At 36.9% G+C, this 17,329-nt stretch overlaps 1 protein-coding gene across 1 annotated transcript in view; it reads right to left on the reverse strand.

The window, feature by feature from the left end:
• DNAJB9 (DnaJ heat shock protein family (Hsp40) member B9) overlaps nt 1-17,329 on the reverse strand; it is a 748,064-nt gene that overhangs the window by 63,497 nt on the left and 667,238 nt on the right. The gene's annotated exons all lie outside the window — the stretch shown is intronic.

The following is a 17,329-nucleotide window of genomic DNA, read 5'->3' on the forward strand; positions in this document are numbered from 1 at the left end:
TTGTGTGTGTGTGTGTATGGTTATATTCACACACATATACACAATAGAATATATATATGGTTATATATAAATATATATATGATTATATATATATAAACCACATTTCCTTCATCCATTCAATATGGACATTTAGATTGCTTCTACATCTTGGATGTTATAAAGAATGCTGCAATGAGCACAGGGCTGCAGTTATCTCTTTGAGACAGTGATTTTCGTTCCTTCAAATGTCTGCCCAGAAGTGAAATTGCTGGATTATATGGTAATTCTAGCTTTAATTTTTTGAGGACTCTCCATACTGTTTTCCATAGTGGCTATACCAATTTACATTCTCACTCACAGTATACAGAATTCCTTTTTCTCTACATCTTTACCAGCACTTGTCATCTCTTGTCTTTTTGATGACAGTCATTCTAACAGGTTTGAGGTGGCATATCATCATGGCTTTAATTTGTATTTTCTTGATCATTAGTGTTGCTGAAAAATAAGACTTTTCTTTCCTGTTGAAAAACAGGACTTTTCATCTCCCTGTTGTCCACTTGCATATAGACTTTGGGAAAATATCTCAGGAGGTCCCTTGCCTAATTTTAAATCAGATTGTTTGGTTTTTGCTGTTGAATATATGAGCTATTTATATGTTTTCAATATTTATCCCTTATGAGATTTATAGATTGCAAATATTTTCTGGAATTTCATTTCCCTTTTCATTTTGCTGACCATTTCTTTTGCTGTGCACTTTTTAGTTTGATGTATTCCCACTTGTTGATTTTTTTTTTTTTTTCTTGTTATGGCTACACCTGCAGCAAATGGAAGTTCCTGGGCCAGGGGTCAAATCAGAGCCGCAGCTGCTGTCCTATGTCACAGCCATAGCAACACAGGATCTGAGCCATATCTGCAACCAACGCTGAAGCTTGTGACAACACCAGATCCTTAACCCACTGAGTGAGGCCAAGGATCAAACCTGCATCCTCATGTAGTCTATGTTAGGTTCTTTTTTCTAGGGCCACACTTGCAGCATATGGGGTTTCCCAGGCTAGGGGTCTAATCAGAGCCAAAGCCGCTGGCCTAGGCCAAATCCACAGCAACACGGAATCCAAGCCACGGCTGCGACTTACACCACAGCTCACAGCAACTCCAGATCCTTAACCCGTTGAGCAAGGCCCGCAACCTGATAGTTCCTAGTCAGATTCACTAACCACTAAGCCACAAAGGGAACTCCTATGTTGAGTTCTTAATCTTCTGAGCCACAATGGGAACTCCCCCACTTGATTTTTTGTTGCTTTTGCTTTTGAAGATTTTAGCATACACATAAGTAAAATGAATGACAGGAACACCATGAAGGATAGGAGCAAGGAATTGAGAATATTTGGTTATAAAATACTTGAACAATAAGGTGAGGGATAATATGATTTGAAGGTAGACATGTTAATCAAAAATTATAAACTCTAGAGAAATCAATAAAATACCTATAAAACATGTTTATTTGATGATCATGTATACTGTATATTTCTAAGAGAAGAAATAAAGTGAGACCATATAATATGCTCAATTATGATGAGAGAAATTAGAAAAAGAAGGCTCTGACAAGAATTAATTTAAAAACTACAGTTAATATTAACCCAAACACATCAATATCCCTTTAAATGGATATGTTCTAAATACACCAACTTGAAGATAAAGATTTTCAGAGCAGAAAAAAAAAACTGCTATTTAAAAAACTATTTCAGTAGTTCTCTGGTGGTGTAGCAGGTTAAGGATATGATATTGTCACTGCAGTGGCTCAGGTTGCTGCTGTGGCGCAGGTTCAATCCCCAGCCCCAGAATTTCAAAATGCTGTGAGTTCAGCAAAAACAAAACAAAACAACAACAAAAAACTAAACAAAAATGATTAAGAATGTAAACATTCTAATAGGATAAATTTGTATAAAGGTGTAGTGATTTATCATGCTAAGACCAAACAAAAGAAAGCTGGAAGAGCAATACTAGTTTCAGACAAAATAAACTCAGAACAAATCAAATTAACAAGGATAAAGAGGACATAACACAATGATAAAGGGGACAATTCTCCAAGAAGGCATAACAATCCTAAAAGTGTATACACCTAACAATACAGCATCAAAATACATGAGGCAAAAACTGATAAAACTAAAAAGAGAAATAGGCAAATAAATGCACTATATTAGTTGAAAATTAAAATGCTCTTCTTGTCAGTAATTAATGGGTCAAGTAGGCAGAAAATCAATAAAGAGAGAGTGGACCTGAAGGTCACTATCAGTCATCTTGATGTAATGGATAATTTTAGAATATTTACTTCAGTAACGCTGAATATTCATTCTTCCCAAGTTCACAGGGAACATTCACTAATAAAGCCCACATTCAGGCCCGTAAAACATACCTGAATAGAAGGAACAGAAATCATACAGAGTGTGTTCTCCAACCACAATGGAATTAAGAAATCAATAACAAAAACTTAGCTGGAAAACCACCAAATATTTGGAAATTAAATGGTAAATTTCTAAATAACAAATAACACATACATCAAATAAGATGCCTCAAGAGCAATTAAAACACCTTTGAAACTAAATGAAAATAAAATAGAACATCGAAATTGTCATATTATAAAAATAGTACAGTGCCTAAAGGAAAATGCATAACATTTAGTGTACACAATATAAAAGAAAAATCCAAAATTGATAATCTAAGCTTCCAATGTAAAAGATTAGAAAAAGATGATCAATTTAAAGCAAGCAGAAGAATAAAATAATTAATAATTAAAATTAGAGCACTTAGCATGAAATTGAAAACAAGAAAACAATAGTGAAAATCAACAAAACTAAAAGGCAGTTCTTTGAAAAGAATCACAAAATTTACAAGCCTCTAGTCAGGCTAACAAATATAAAAAGAGAAAAGACATAAATTATTAATATAAGAGCTGAAAGACGGTTATCACTGCCAACTCCCTGAATTTAAATTATAGTTTAAAAAATATAAACAGCTTCATGTCCACAAATTTGATAATTTAGACAAAATAAATCAATTATTTGAAAGACACAAAGTGTCAAGACTAATACAAAGGTAAATTATTTGGATAATTCATTATCTAGGAAAGAAGTTAAATCATAGCCAATAAGCTTCCAAACTAATAACTCACCAGATTCAAATGATTTTGCTGGGAAATTCTAGAAATATTTAAGGGAAAAAAAATGGCACCAAGTCTCTAAAATCTCTTCCAGAAAAAGATGTAGAGAAAGCATATCTCGTGCTCTGAGAACAGCATTACCCAACATCCAAACAGATAAAGATACCATAAGAAAGGAAAACTACAGACCAATATCTCTCATGAATATAGACAAAAAAAAAAAAAAAAAACCCTCAAAAAATATCAACAGAATGAATTCAAAATGTATAAAAATGTCATGCACCATGACCAAGTGAGACCTATTCCACAAGTGAAAGGCTGTCTCTACATCGGAGAATTAATCAATATAATCAATGTAAATAGAGAATTTATATTATCATATCAGTGGAGTCATACAAGCATTTAACAAAATCAGAAGTTCATTCATAATGAAAATTGACATCACACTAGGTATCAAGGGGAATTCTTGGCAATTTGTTTTTCAGCTGCATCCATGGCATGTGGAAGTTCCTGGACCAGGGATCGAACCCACTCCATAGCAGCAACCCAAGCCACTCCAGTGATAATGCTGGGTGCTTAACCCACTGCACCACAAGTCCTGGAATTCCTCAATTTGATAAAGAATATCTACAAAAAATCTACAGCTAATGTCATACTAAATCATGAAAACCTGGATATTGTCCTCCTAAGATCAGGAATGAGACAAGGATATTCTTTCTCTCCAGTCCTATTAAACACTGGACTAGAAGTCAATAAAATTACAATAGAAAATAAAGAAATAAGTGAGTTCCCCTTGTGGCTCCGTGGTAACAAACCAGACTAGTATCCATGAGGATGCAGGTTCGATCCCTGGTCTTGCTCAGTGGGTTAAGCATCGGGCATTACCAGGAGTTGTGGTGTGGGTCGCAGACATGGGGCTCGAATCCTGTGTTGCTGTGGCTGTGGTGTTGGCCAGCAGCTGCAGCTCAAATTCCACCTCTACCCTGGGAAATTCTACATGCTGCAGGTGCACGGTAAAAAGCAAAAACATACAAAAAACAAAGAAATAAGATAAGAACAAAAGAAAAACAAATAAAAGGTATACAGATTAGAAAAGAAGAAGTAAAATTTAAAAACAGAGACAAATGAAGAGATAGTCTATGGTCATGAATTAAGGCACTATTTTTAACATATAAATTCTTCTGAAGTTGATCTATATAAATTTAACACAGTTTGGGGAGAGGGAGGGACGGACAAATTAGGGTTGTAGAATTAAGATAGACAAACACAAAATAAATAAGCAACAAGAATTTATTATATAGCATAGGGAATTATACCAATGCCTTGTAATAACTATAATGGAATATAATCTTCACAAAAACTGAATCACTATGGTATAAACCTGAAATTAAGACAATATTGTAGGAGTTCCTGTCATGGCTCAGTGGTTAATGAATCCAACTAGGAACCATGAGGTTGCAAGTTTGATCCCTGGCCTTGCTCAGTGGGTTAAGGATCTGGCATTGCCATGAGCTGTGGTCTAGGTTGCAGACGCGGCTGGCTCAGATCCTGCGTTGCTGTGGCTCTGGCGTAGGCTGGTGGCTACAACTCTGATTAGACCCTTAGCCTGGGAACCTCCATATGCCACAGGAGCGGCCCTCAAAAGGCAAAAAGACAAAAAAAAAAAAAAAAAAAAAAGACAATATTGTAGATCAACTATACTTCAATTAAAAAAAGAAAAACAGAAAAAAAATAATGTGAAGAGGGGACAGGGCGTTATGATCCAGTCGTGAAAGTAGTATGCATCGCTTTTGATCATATTCCATACTCCAGCCCTTAGTCATGTAGCCTCAGTTAACTGCAAAGGAGTCTGGAAATGTAATCTATCTCCATTCCCAGAAAGAAGAGGAGGATATGAAAAATTGTGGGCTCTAGGGACCTCTTCCACTTAGGACTCAGTGCCAAGAAATCACGATTGGATCAGATTACAAGGACTAAGACACTGTCTCTAAAAGGATTCTCTGAATGCATATAACTGTTTGCTGGAAGTACTATGGGCCCTTGGAATGCACAGAGAACTCAACTGAAATGAAGGAGATATGGGGAAAATAAATTCAATTTAAAGGGAAGGGAAGATGACCAAGATAATCTTGAGGATTGGGATGACAATAGTCTAGCAGGTGAGGTTCTAAAAGGAGAGTGAAAGAAGAAGACGGCAGAGAAGGCAATCCTCATGCAGATAAACATCACTCATTTCCATACTTCATAGCCTAGTTGTAAACAAACATTTATTAATGACAAAGCTCCTACAGAGATGGGTCTTTTTCTTTGTTGACAGTCCTTTCCTGTGTTCTATTCTACTCTCACCACCAAAAAACTCTCAGAATTATTTTTCAATCTTAGACATACTTATCCCAAGCATTAAAATTCCAATAAAGACATAAATTTGTTTTCAAAAAAATCAGATATCTACAAATGAATTCTAAAGCTTAAATGGAAAGTCAAAGTGTCTACACTGTAGGCGATACACAGAGTTGGACTCACCCAATTTTAAGAGTTACTACAAGACTGCCATCATCGAGATAACATGGTAGGGAGTTCCCGTTGTGGCTAAGCAGGCTATGAACCCACCTAGTATCCTTGAGGATGCATGTTCCATTCCTGGCCTTGCTCAGTGGATTAAGGATCTGGCATGTCTTTGAGCTGTGGTATAGGTCAGCAGCTACAGCTCCAATTTGACCCCTACTTGGGAACTTCCATATGCCATGGGTGTGGTCCTAAAAAGCCAAAAAAAAAAAAAAAAAAGATAGCATGATATTAGCAAAATAATGCATCCATAGATTAATAGATTCTGGTAGCCAGGTAATAAAAGATGTGTGATTAAACCTCATTAAATTCAAGAGGCTGCATCACACAAATTAAAGCAAATACTCTGGGTGTGCTTTCCAATGGACGCTGACAAAATTCAGTTGTGAAGCAGGAGAATGGCCATAACAAATAATAAATAATGAATACACTGAAAGAAGAGTGATAGGCATTTATAGATATTGTGCATCTCTTAGCACCTGTCAATTTTTCTTTCTTCTTCAGTCTTATCAATAACTTTACCAATGCTTGTTGTTTTGTTTTTTTTTTTTTCTATCAATGAGGAAGGTACACCACTTTAGGACAAAGAGTTGCATCCTATCCAGCCACCAGATCCTCTGCAGTTACTACTCCAGTTTTCTTCTTTTTCTCCCCACATTCCTTCACCTATGGGCCCGACAGAGATTTGCAGAGGGCGGATTACCTTGTAGTCTTTGCAGTCAAAGGAAAATAGGATTAAATTCCTGCTTCAGCTCAAAATATCAAATGTCAGGCAGGTGTTTAACCTGTGAGGATCAATATGAATTTTTCTATCTTCCCGTCAGCCTACAGACATATTCAAGTGCATTCTAACATAACCTTCCTTTGCCTGTTTGCCCCTCCTGAAGCTGCTAGTGAGGACGATTTTTAAAGAGATGGTAAACTGCCTGCATGTATTTCTTCTCTAATTCTTCATCTTCAAATCCCCTTGGATAGCATTCACTCCCTCTAGTCTTCGCATTATTAAAAAAAAAAAATGATTAGGGACTTTCTATTTTCAAATACAAAGGCCCTTTTCAGCTTGAGTTGTATTTACTCTGAGACATCTTTGGTATTTTTGTTTTCATAAATGAACAACTTCATTCCCTAAATCCCTGAGCGAAAGAATATTCGTTCTTGTTGAATAAAACATATACTAACACAGATACAGTCCATCCATCTGACCCCAACTGATTAAAGTACCTTGATGCAAACTATGATTCTTTAAGAAAAATATAAACATCTTGATTTAAAAGAATTTCTGAGTTATATATTAATTAGTTGTTCTAGTGGACCACTGATTCGATGAAAGCAAATTTTTCAGCTCAGTTAAAATGACTTCTAAAGGCTTAAGAAGGCTTCTCTTCTTACTGACTCAGCATGTTGTTCCATTTTTAGATATAAACACATTAATGCAAAGTACACCAGAACTGCTCTACTTGAGGATTAGGCTGATACTTAAATTATGTGACTATTTCCCTTGAAACAAATGTAAACAGTAATAAAAACTATTTTAAAATAAAAGGGTCATGTCACATTTATGAGAACCACTCTTTTACAGTTAATTACAAAAAACAGACAAAGGCAAGTGAAAGTCAATAGGGATAGAGGAAAAAAATTTTTAAAAAGATTTTTTTTGTTTTGTTTTTTAAGGGCCACACTCATGGCATATGGAGGTTCCCAGACTAGGTGTCGAATCGAATCACAGCCACATCAAAGTGGGATCCGAGCCTCGTCTGCAACCTACACCAGAGCTCCATGGCAACCCTGGATCCTTAACCCACTGAGCAAGGCCAGGGATCGAACTTGCTTCCTCATGATTTTGGTCAGATTTGTTTCCACTGAGCCATGATGGGAACTCCAGATGGAGGATATTTTCAATTCTAGAAGGTGAGGATATTAAATAGTATCCATAGTGAGACTTTAGCACTGATCATGTTCAAGGGATTTCTGTCAACATAAGTGAAGAAATAAGAGAAAGCACCCCCTTAAAATATCCAGCTTCATGTATGAGAATGAATTTGCCAAGAACCACATTAAAATTTATTCTCTCCGTGTTCTTTTCCTGGTATTCAAATATTAAGCCTTTTAAAATTATTTGCAGCATGAGCATTATACAGTTCAAGGTCAAATGTAAAAGCAACCAATCTCTTTGGACAAATTTTTGAACTCGTCTTAACATGCCCAAGAAAAAAGTGGTGAACCAATCATCATAATTATGACTTGCCAGTTATAATTATCACAGGCAGAGCCCTATTCAAAGGAAACTAGTTTTTGCTGCAAGCTAACTGAGTGCCATTCACAACAGAAACCTCCCCTATGTGATCCAAGGAATCCTCTCAACATCCCTGGGTTGAAGCTATTAATAACACCACTGAGAGAGGAGAAAGTGCCTGATTTGCCCAAAGTCAAATATTCAACATTGGCAGCTCTGAATTCAAATGAGGCTGGTGCAACTTTAGAGTCAATAGGTATACAATATATTCATTTGCTGGAGAAATGAGAAATCTGGGGGTCAGTTTGTGTGACAAGAAAATTCTCCTCTCTCTGCTTAAGAGAAATCAGACTCCCTGCTCAATTTCTGTCTCTTCATTGTTTAGAATTGGGATGATGATTGACTGGGAAAAGCGAGAGACACAAAACCAACTTTAGTTTGTTTATTTTTTTTTTAAGTATGGAAAGCCACTGGTGGGTCTGGTGCACAAAAGAGCACTGGGAGGAGAAGCGAAGAGAAGATTTCACTCAGACTGAGTAGATGAAGAATTTTTCTGGGATTTTAGCAAGAGCTGAGAGGATTCAGAAAAGTCTCTGTAAGATTCCGAGAGGAAGAGTTGAAAGAGTTAGGGAAATAGAATCTTTAAGAACTTTTTCGTTGCATTAGAAAAATAACCCCCATTTGTTGTTTTCTCAAGAGAGTGCATTAAGATATAAATGTTTTAAAATTTCTTTAAGATGCAGGCATGGAATTTCTTAGAATACAACACTGGAGGAAGAATAGGTCACATGGACTTGGCTTTACTTTGATTGTAGCACATGTCTAACTAGCTTTGAGATGGAACTTACATTTTAAAATAACTTTCCATCTGCTCTCCCTGAACTCTCAAGCAGTGAGACCCTACTCTATAGCACAGAGAAATATATCTAATCTCTTGGGCTAGAACATGATAGAAGATAGTAGGAGAAAATGAATGCATATATGTGTATGCCTGGGTCATTTGGCTGTATAGCAGAAATTGGCACAACACTGTAAATCAACTATGCCTCAATCAAAAACAAAATCTTTCGCTCCCTCTGTATTACAACGAATGCCTATGGCAATTAGTATAGGACACCAAGTCTAAAATGACTTTATATCCAAGGGCTGCTGCCCTAGTCCTTCCCCTTTAAATGGGAGAACAAGTGTCTTAAGGGGGGAGAAAGAGTTTCTAGCTATCAAACTCCTATCTAAGCCTTAGAAACTTTATACAAGAGGTCAGGTGTCTGGCAACAGATGACAGCAATCTTAGAGAAAAACATGACAGTTTAATGTCAGCCAAGCTGGAGATATTGCAGCCCTTTTAAGAACATTTACGGTTCCACTTCTTTTTTTTCTTTCTTTCTTTTTTCTTTGTATTTTTCTAGGGCCGCCCTCGTGGCATATGGAGATTCCCAGGCTAGGGGTCGAATCAGATCTGTAGCTGCCGGCCTACGCCAGAGCCATAGCAACGTGGGATCCGAGCCACATCTGCAACCTACACCACAGCTCACTGCGACGCCAGATCCTTAACCCACTGAGCAAGGCCAGAGATCGAACCCGCAAGCTCAGCATTCCTAGTCGGATTCGTTAACCACTGCACCATGACGGGAACTCCCAGTTCCACTTCTTATGTATCAGACAGGAAAATTTTCCAGATGTTTTAACCTGGAGTCTGAAGTACCATGGGACTCTACCCTTGGAAATTATATTTTATAATTTAGTCAAAACCAATCTAGTTAAAAACCAACTGAAATGATCAAAGCAAGCAGCTGGGATTGTTGATAAGACCTAGAATATGAGCATGGCAAGACAGTTTATCTAAACTGATGAAGCATTTCACCATTTGCTAATGCAGCCTGTTCACAGCAACACACAGGATCCCTAAGGATGCTGCATATGTGATATATAAGTACTTGTTCCATCTGCACTAAGCAGCCTGAAGGACTAATGCACCTTCTTCTAAGCCCTGCACCTCCTGACATCAATAGACCTCCTAGCAGGACCCTACTGTAGCAAGCTCCCAAGGGACACTTTTCTCTCTGTGCTAGAATATCATGTTCAAGCAGGCCCAATGCAATGATACACTAACAACCCAATGACAGGTGTCCTCCCAGAATGTCACACTTCATCTTCATCCTCTGTGCTGGTCCCTTTTCCGTACAAGCAACTGTCACCCATATGTCCACAAACTATGCCATCTCCATGGAAAGCCATGCCATTGACACCCAACTTCTGTCTCTAAATTATTTGCAGGTTTTGGAGCATGCTCTTTATAGTTTTCTAATGTTGATTCCATTTATCCAGTGCCCATGAAATAAAGCATATTCACTAGGTTTGGGAAGCATACTTCTATCATTTTTCCCTTTTTTTTTTCTTTTTTTTCCTCTTTTATTACCAAACACTTTGAACAAGTTGTCTGTTTGCTACCACTGCATTTCACCTCCTGCTTGTTCTTCAGTGTTCATCTCTCAGCATAAATGCTTTGCTGAGTTAGCTCCTTCTAATTTCACACATGAGTTCCAAATTGCTAAATTAAATACCATTTTTCTATTTTCAAGTCCTCTTTTTTATATTGATTTCTGAAGACAGTATTTACTCATCTGTTTATTCAATTTATTCTACTAATATTTTTAAATGCCTAACTTCCACAAACAGTATTTTAAGCAATGGGAATACAGCAATGATCAATAAAGACATGGCTGATGTTCCTGCGAAGCATATATTTTCATTTTGGAGCCAGATATTAGACAAATAATTATAAAATTATGTTTAATTAAAATCCAAGTTAAATCCTCTAAGGAAGTGAAAGTGAATTCTACAGCAAGAATCTGGCCTTTATTGAAAGTTGAAGTCAACCTTTCTGAAGAAGTGAATCTTGAGCTGAGATCTGAAAAATGAGTAGAATTTTATCTAAAAGAGGTAAGGGGATTGGCAAAGGGTTTGTAGCAGGGGCATATTTTCCTGTTCACTTAACCTCAGGGGATGGGGGTCAGGGGTAAATGAAATGCTGAAGAGGGAAAATGAGAAACTTAGTTATAATTTATGTTGTTACAGGTTTTATTTTTGTACCCAGGAGCTTTTGGACATTATCATATTTGCTCTTCAAGGCCCCCAAGACAGGTGAGTATTCTTGTCTTCCGTTTCATAGACAAGGAAACTGAGACACAGAGGGTTCATAAAGTGAGCTCACAGAGGGTTCATAGGAGCAGCGTCCTGATTAGAAGCCTCATTTCTGAAGCTCAACAAGATGCTTAAAGACAGATATCCCAAGAGAGTCTCCTTTCTCTTCTGAATCTTTGGTCGGACCTCAGCCTCCTTTGCAGGCTCTTTTCTTTTCTTCATTTGATCTTTAAGTGTCAGAGTTCTTCCAGGCTTGATCCTATGTGCTGTTCTCTCTTCACTCTACACTTTCTTCCAAGGCAAGCACATCTACTTCGGAAACTTCAATTACCTTCTGAAAATAATGACACACACTGATGCCTTTAGCCTTGACCTTGTCTCTGAGTTGCAGAATCTCATAGCCAGCTCCCTATTTGGCATCTCTATATAAAGGGAACTTCTACCCCTCTTTCAATAAAACTTAGATCATGATTCCCCCTACAAAAAGAGAAATGATTTTATATCCTCCATTTCAGCAACTGGCACATTACCCAATTATACAAGACAGAAAATTGATTTTTTTCTCTTGCTTACTTTCTCTATCCATCCAAACACCAAATTTTCTCACTGCCCTGCTCTAAATCTACATAGCCACTTGCCTGGATACAAAAAGAGTCTCTTCATTAGCTTCATTAAATTCGCTCTTGTCCTCAACCCAATACATTCTCCACTGACTCTTTAAAGACAAGTCTATCCATGACATTTCACTGATCCAAAAACCTTCAGCTGATGCCCATTCTAGTAGAATAAAATAGGAAATCTTTATTTGGGCTGATTAGGATGTGCAAGAATAGACCCCCACCCCATTTTGGTCCCACAGGCTCCCATTCCTTAACTCAGCTACTCATGCTCATCATACCCTATTCAGCCAGAGATATACACAGTCCATTTTTTCTAACTATAGTATTGTCTACCCTCCCCCCACATATTTCCAAGAAACTTCTATTTACTTTAAAAGGATTTATCAAAAGTGCAGTTCTAATGCCCCAAATGAAGTTAAATAACCCTTTTTATGTTCTCTCCTTACATTCCAAATTTGCTCTTCTAGTTATCTGGACAGTTGTACTAGTAGTATAATCTGTGTAATTGTGTAACTGGGTTCTTAAAGGTTGTCCCTCAGTTAATACGTTCACTTCGTGAGAGTAAGAAGCACACCTGCCTCTTGTAGGGTACATCTGCAATGTCTTTCAGAGAGTGTGCAACAGTGTATATTTGTCAAATGAATGATACACTGCTCTTATGCCTACCCAGCAGCAGGATTGCTTTCACATCCACCTATATTGATTTACTGCTCTCTTTCATCAAAATACCCATTTTCAATAGTAACCGTGGATTCCTTTTCTATTCCATACATTCTTCGGGAAAAGACTAGAATCCTTGAAAGTTGCCAGAGAATCTCTAGGAAAACCTCTGCTTCTTAAAAATCTGCCACTGATGACCCCACCTGACTTACTCAGCTCTCCGCTTGGGTAGCACATGGATATGAGCCCCACCTCCCCCACCACCACCACCTCAAATTCTACATTGATGATCCAGGGTTGGAGGGAGTCAGCTTGCAAGTTGTCCAACCTATGAGCCCCATGACTACAAGGACTATAATTATTTCAACTTGTCTGCAATATCTAGTACAGCTTATGGCATTAGATAAGCACACATTTTACTTTAATATTTTCTAAGTATTTCATTGTATGTTTTAATAAATTTTATTGGGGCATAGTTGACTTACAAAGTTTTGTTAGTTTCAGGTATATGGCAAAGTAAATCAGTTCTGTATACACAAATATCCATTGCTTTTCAGATTCTTTTCCCATATAGGTTATTACACAGTATTGAGTCGATTACCCTCTGTTATACAGTAGGTCCTTGTTACCTATCTCTTTTATATATAGTCAGTTGTGTATATGTCAATCCCAAATTCTTAATTTATCCCTCCATCCCCCTGTCCCACATTTCCCCTTTACTTTTTAAAGTTTTGAATAAAGTGGTAAATAAAACGAGCTGAGAGACAAACTCCCATGGCTGTCATTAATGCCTTGGCAACTGCACTCCTGGTTAGCTGGAAAGTCATTTTTCCACGGCCAGGTATTAAGACATATCTAAACCACCCACTGGTATAATCTGAAGAAATCCATTCCCACCCTATTTGAGACTGGGGTTTAGTGAAGTCAGTGTGATATTTCAAGTTAGCTCATTGCCTTCAAGAATTTACTTTTTGCCAGAGGCAGAAAATATGAAAGCCAGTAAAGAGAGTCTCTGACAAAATTCCTTTGGCACAGAAAGTTCCTCCTGACTCTCCTCTTCATGGACAACAAATCTCATCAAAATGATCCATTTACTTCCTTGAGAGTGTCTCTGTTTTCTCTCTGTTTGTGTATTTGTTTTGTCCTTCTTGGCATTCAATTTTGGTTTCTCAACAAGATGCTATTTCCCATATCCTTCCTTTATTATCATGTACCTAGTACCTCACCTGCAGGTAAACCCTGTCTGCTGCTCTCACCCTAGTCTAGGCTCCTGGAACATCAGGTCTTGCCAGCTAGAATTATCCATGTTTTGACTATTTTAATAGTGCTTGGTAAAATCATAGAAATAACACAGGTTTAAGTATAAGAATGTGAGGAAAGGGAGAAACGGGAAAAAAATGTTAAAATCCTGAATGGCTTGTTGGATGGCCAGGGCTGAAATGAATCCCATGTTCAGTTGGCAGTGATCTAACATCTCTAGTTCTCACAAATGTGAGAGAACATGAACTGAAAATCCACGAGCCAGGCTAGGATGAGATGAAGGAGGAATAAGCAGACACCTATCACTTGATGAAATCATTTGTCTGAAGACTTCATGGCACAGCAAAGGGCTGCCTTGGGAATAGAATGCTAATTTGGAAAGTGGCAGGTTCCACAAGAAATGTTCAGATTGATACTGATGGGGTCATAACAAGCACGTCCTCAGAGAACACACAATTTATGAAAATGTTACGATCCTCAAGTTCCATCCTAGCCTCATTCCTCATTAATCACCCAGCCTTCCTGTCACTTCGTGGTTAACATCTGATATTCCTACATTGCACGTGTTCATAAGAGAGTGTCACACTTTATCTCATCAGCATGATCCCAAAGAGTTTGCAAATGATGAAGTTTCTATCAAGTTTATAATAAAATTTTTCAAAGTGTAGAGAGTCAAAAAGAATAAAATAACTCCTTTGCTACCTGTTACCTAATAATTTAGGTTTTCTCTCTTACAACTGAAAAAGCTCTAAGAACTATTATACAATATTCTGTTTCTCTACAGTAATAGCTAAGCCACAGAAAGAGAATTTTATATTAGGGAAGAGTAATGCTGTTTTTGCCCTAATGGGTATAGCGTACTAGGTACTTTTGTATTAATTTTGTTTTTATTCTATTATTTCTAGATCTTGTAAGTGCACTACTTCCAGTATCATTTCACATTATACATGCCTTAAGGGCTAGAGGAGTGGCATTACATATAAAATAGCAATGTTTGAAATAAATTTTAAAGAAGCGTAGCCAATAACTTATTTATCAAAACAGATCCCAAAATGGTTTCTTAAAACCAAATAAAAGCAGTAAATTGTACCACCTGATAAGTTTATTGCTTTCATTGACCACCCACAGCACCCACCTGTTACCTCCTTGACACACATTGCTTTACTCATATTTGCATTGGTTAGTTTATACAAACTGATTTAAAAGTATTAAAAACTCACCAACCTACTGCTCAGGACTTGAGTTTCAACTATAAATTCATGCTATATTTGTACTTATTTTTACTTCAAGTCTGGTTCGAGATTTTGACAGTTTAATACACTCAAACAGGACTTATTCAGCCCCACCTTGTAGCTCAGATTACAGATACGTTCTATGGCTTGTCAGTTGAATCACCCAACTTGGAGAACTCACTGATCCCTGGAGTTGACAGTTTCTTTAAATTATATTTGGAATGGATTAGCAATGAGATCCTGCTGTGTAGCACTGGGAACTATGTCCAGTCACTTATGATGGAGCATGATAATGTGAGAAAAAAAAAATGTATACATGTGTGTGTAACTGGGTCACCATGCTGTACAGTAGAAAAAAAAAATAATGTATTGGGGAAATAAAAGTATATCCCAGAATTTACATTGTTCCAAAATAATTATTTTAATCTATAACAATGCATTGCTTTGAAAGTGTGGGAATATGATCATTTCTAGAGCACAAGTATTTCATTAGATACCAAAGTCAAATTCCGTAACCTAACGAAACATTCCTTCAGATGATCTGCATTTAACTATGAATCAAAATAACTAAAATATAATTCTAGTGTTAACTTACCGTGTGGTAAACAAAAATTAATTAATGGAAATGCTTATTGCTGAAGAATGTCTACAGTGACAGGGGGGTGTTATTTAATATGGTTCATTTTATTCACTTTTTTTCCTTCTATCATGAATAAATTTGAAACATCAACTAGTAGTCAACTAGTAGTAACGAGTGAGCCCCTAAAATATTATTAAGTCAATAAGTACAGTTGTATGGTTGCAAATTTAGAACCAAGATAATTTAGTTCAGAAAACTGGCTTTGAGATAGATTAAATTTTACTCAAGTGTTTTAGCAGTTATCACAAATAACCATTAAAGATGTTTTGTTAGTTTTTAATAATATAAACTATCATTTTTAAATGATTCATTTTGCTGTTGTCTCAAATAGATTTGTGATAATGGTTGGTTACATGGACATTTGCCATTGTTTTTCAATACTCTGTATGTAAACAAAAGTCCTATGTGTGGGGACTCCTTCAGTTTAGGAGGTAAAACCACCTCCTACACAGAAGTCAAATATTTGAGATACTATTATGTCTCGCCTCCCTGGAAGCCTGGATTCAAGCACCTGCTCTTGACCTTTCATTTGAAGCCAGTGGCTTGAAGAAGCGAGAGTCACACAGCATCGATTCTGGGACAAATAGCGACAGTGGCAGGTGCATCCTCTTTGCTCCATATAAGGGTGGAGCAGTTCTAACCTGGCGGCAAAGAGCTTTGGTGGTATCAATGACATTGTTATAGGCTACTGTGTCTTAGTCCAGCTGCAAGATCAATCCTGGGGCATAATCAAACTGGAAATTGTTTCTTGCTAATGATCCTCAAATCCCAACTTTCCAGCTCCGCAGAGATTTTTGTGATCATCTATGGAATTATTTTCATAAACTAAAAAAATTCTTAACTACATTTGATTTCTGTTCTTGAAATTAAAAACCTTTCCAAATATAGCTGTGGTTGAATAAGGAGGAGAGCGAGAGAGGGAATAAGAAAATGAGAGAATGAAAATAAAGGTACATTATTAGAGATATTACACGCTATCTCCTCCTTTTCTTGGCATGACATCATAAAATGTTAAAATCTGTATTGCAGACTGTGATTTTGGGCAAGGCTACTCATGTCTGTTTGTGACAGCCCTGAGGAATCCATATCCATTACATAAGGGTTGATGAGATAAATGACTGAGTACCTCTGAAACGTGTAACTGAGAAAACGTTGCAATTTTATCCTTTATTCTATTTCTTATTTTTTTTTTGTTGAAAAATGAAAAATAAACTCTGCAAAATACAATTACTTATACAAAATTTAAACAGACTTTACTTTGAAAGCATTGGAAAGAAAACTATAAAGAGCATCTGGTTTAGACAGCAACATACACATATATACACACACATGCTTGTATATGTACACACATGAACTCTAGGGAGGCCATTATATTGGTTATTACATAAATAACATGATTAGCATCAAGCACTCTCTTGTTATCTTTAACTATTTAAGCCTACTTCCATCAGAACTTCTAACTAAAATTGTATAATATGAAGAATTCAGAATTCTAGATCCAGTTAAAATAATATAATCTAATACAGTTTCACAAGGGACTGTTAAAAATCCATGACATCAGGGAACTGTTCCAGAGCCAAACTAGACAGTTTGATTTTGAAACATTTATTGAAAGTATAATATTCTCAGCTAGCATGCAAATGGGTCCTACACAGGAGATGTGGCTAAAGCATCTGATCACGGCATCCTCAGAATTACAATCCCTGAAAACATTTGTTCTTGGTTTTTCTTTGTCATAAGCAAAACACATGTAGGGGCATGACAATAAAACAAATGCCTACATGGGTCAGGCAGAAATCAGACTACTTACTGTGAGTATTTAAACCAAAGAATGTCCCTGCA

The sequence above is a fragment of the Sus scrofa genome, chromosome 18 (assembly GCF_054392235.1).
Source record: "Sus scrofa isolate SSC_HxYL_T2T_F1_AM1 chromosome 18, Sscrofa_HxYL_maternal_Yorkshire_Landrace_v2.0, whole genome shotgun sequence".
NCBI classification, from domain to species: Eukaryota; Metazoa; Chordata; class Mammalia; order Artiodactyla; family Suidae; genus Sus; species Sus scrofa.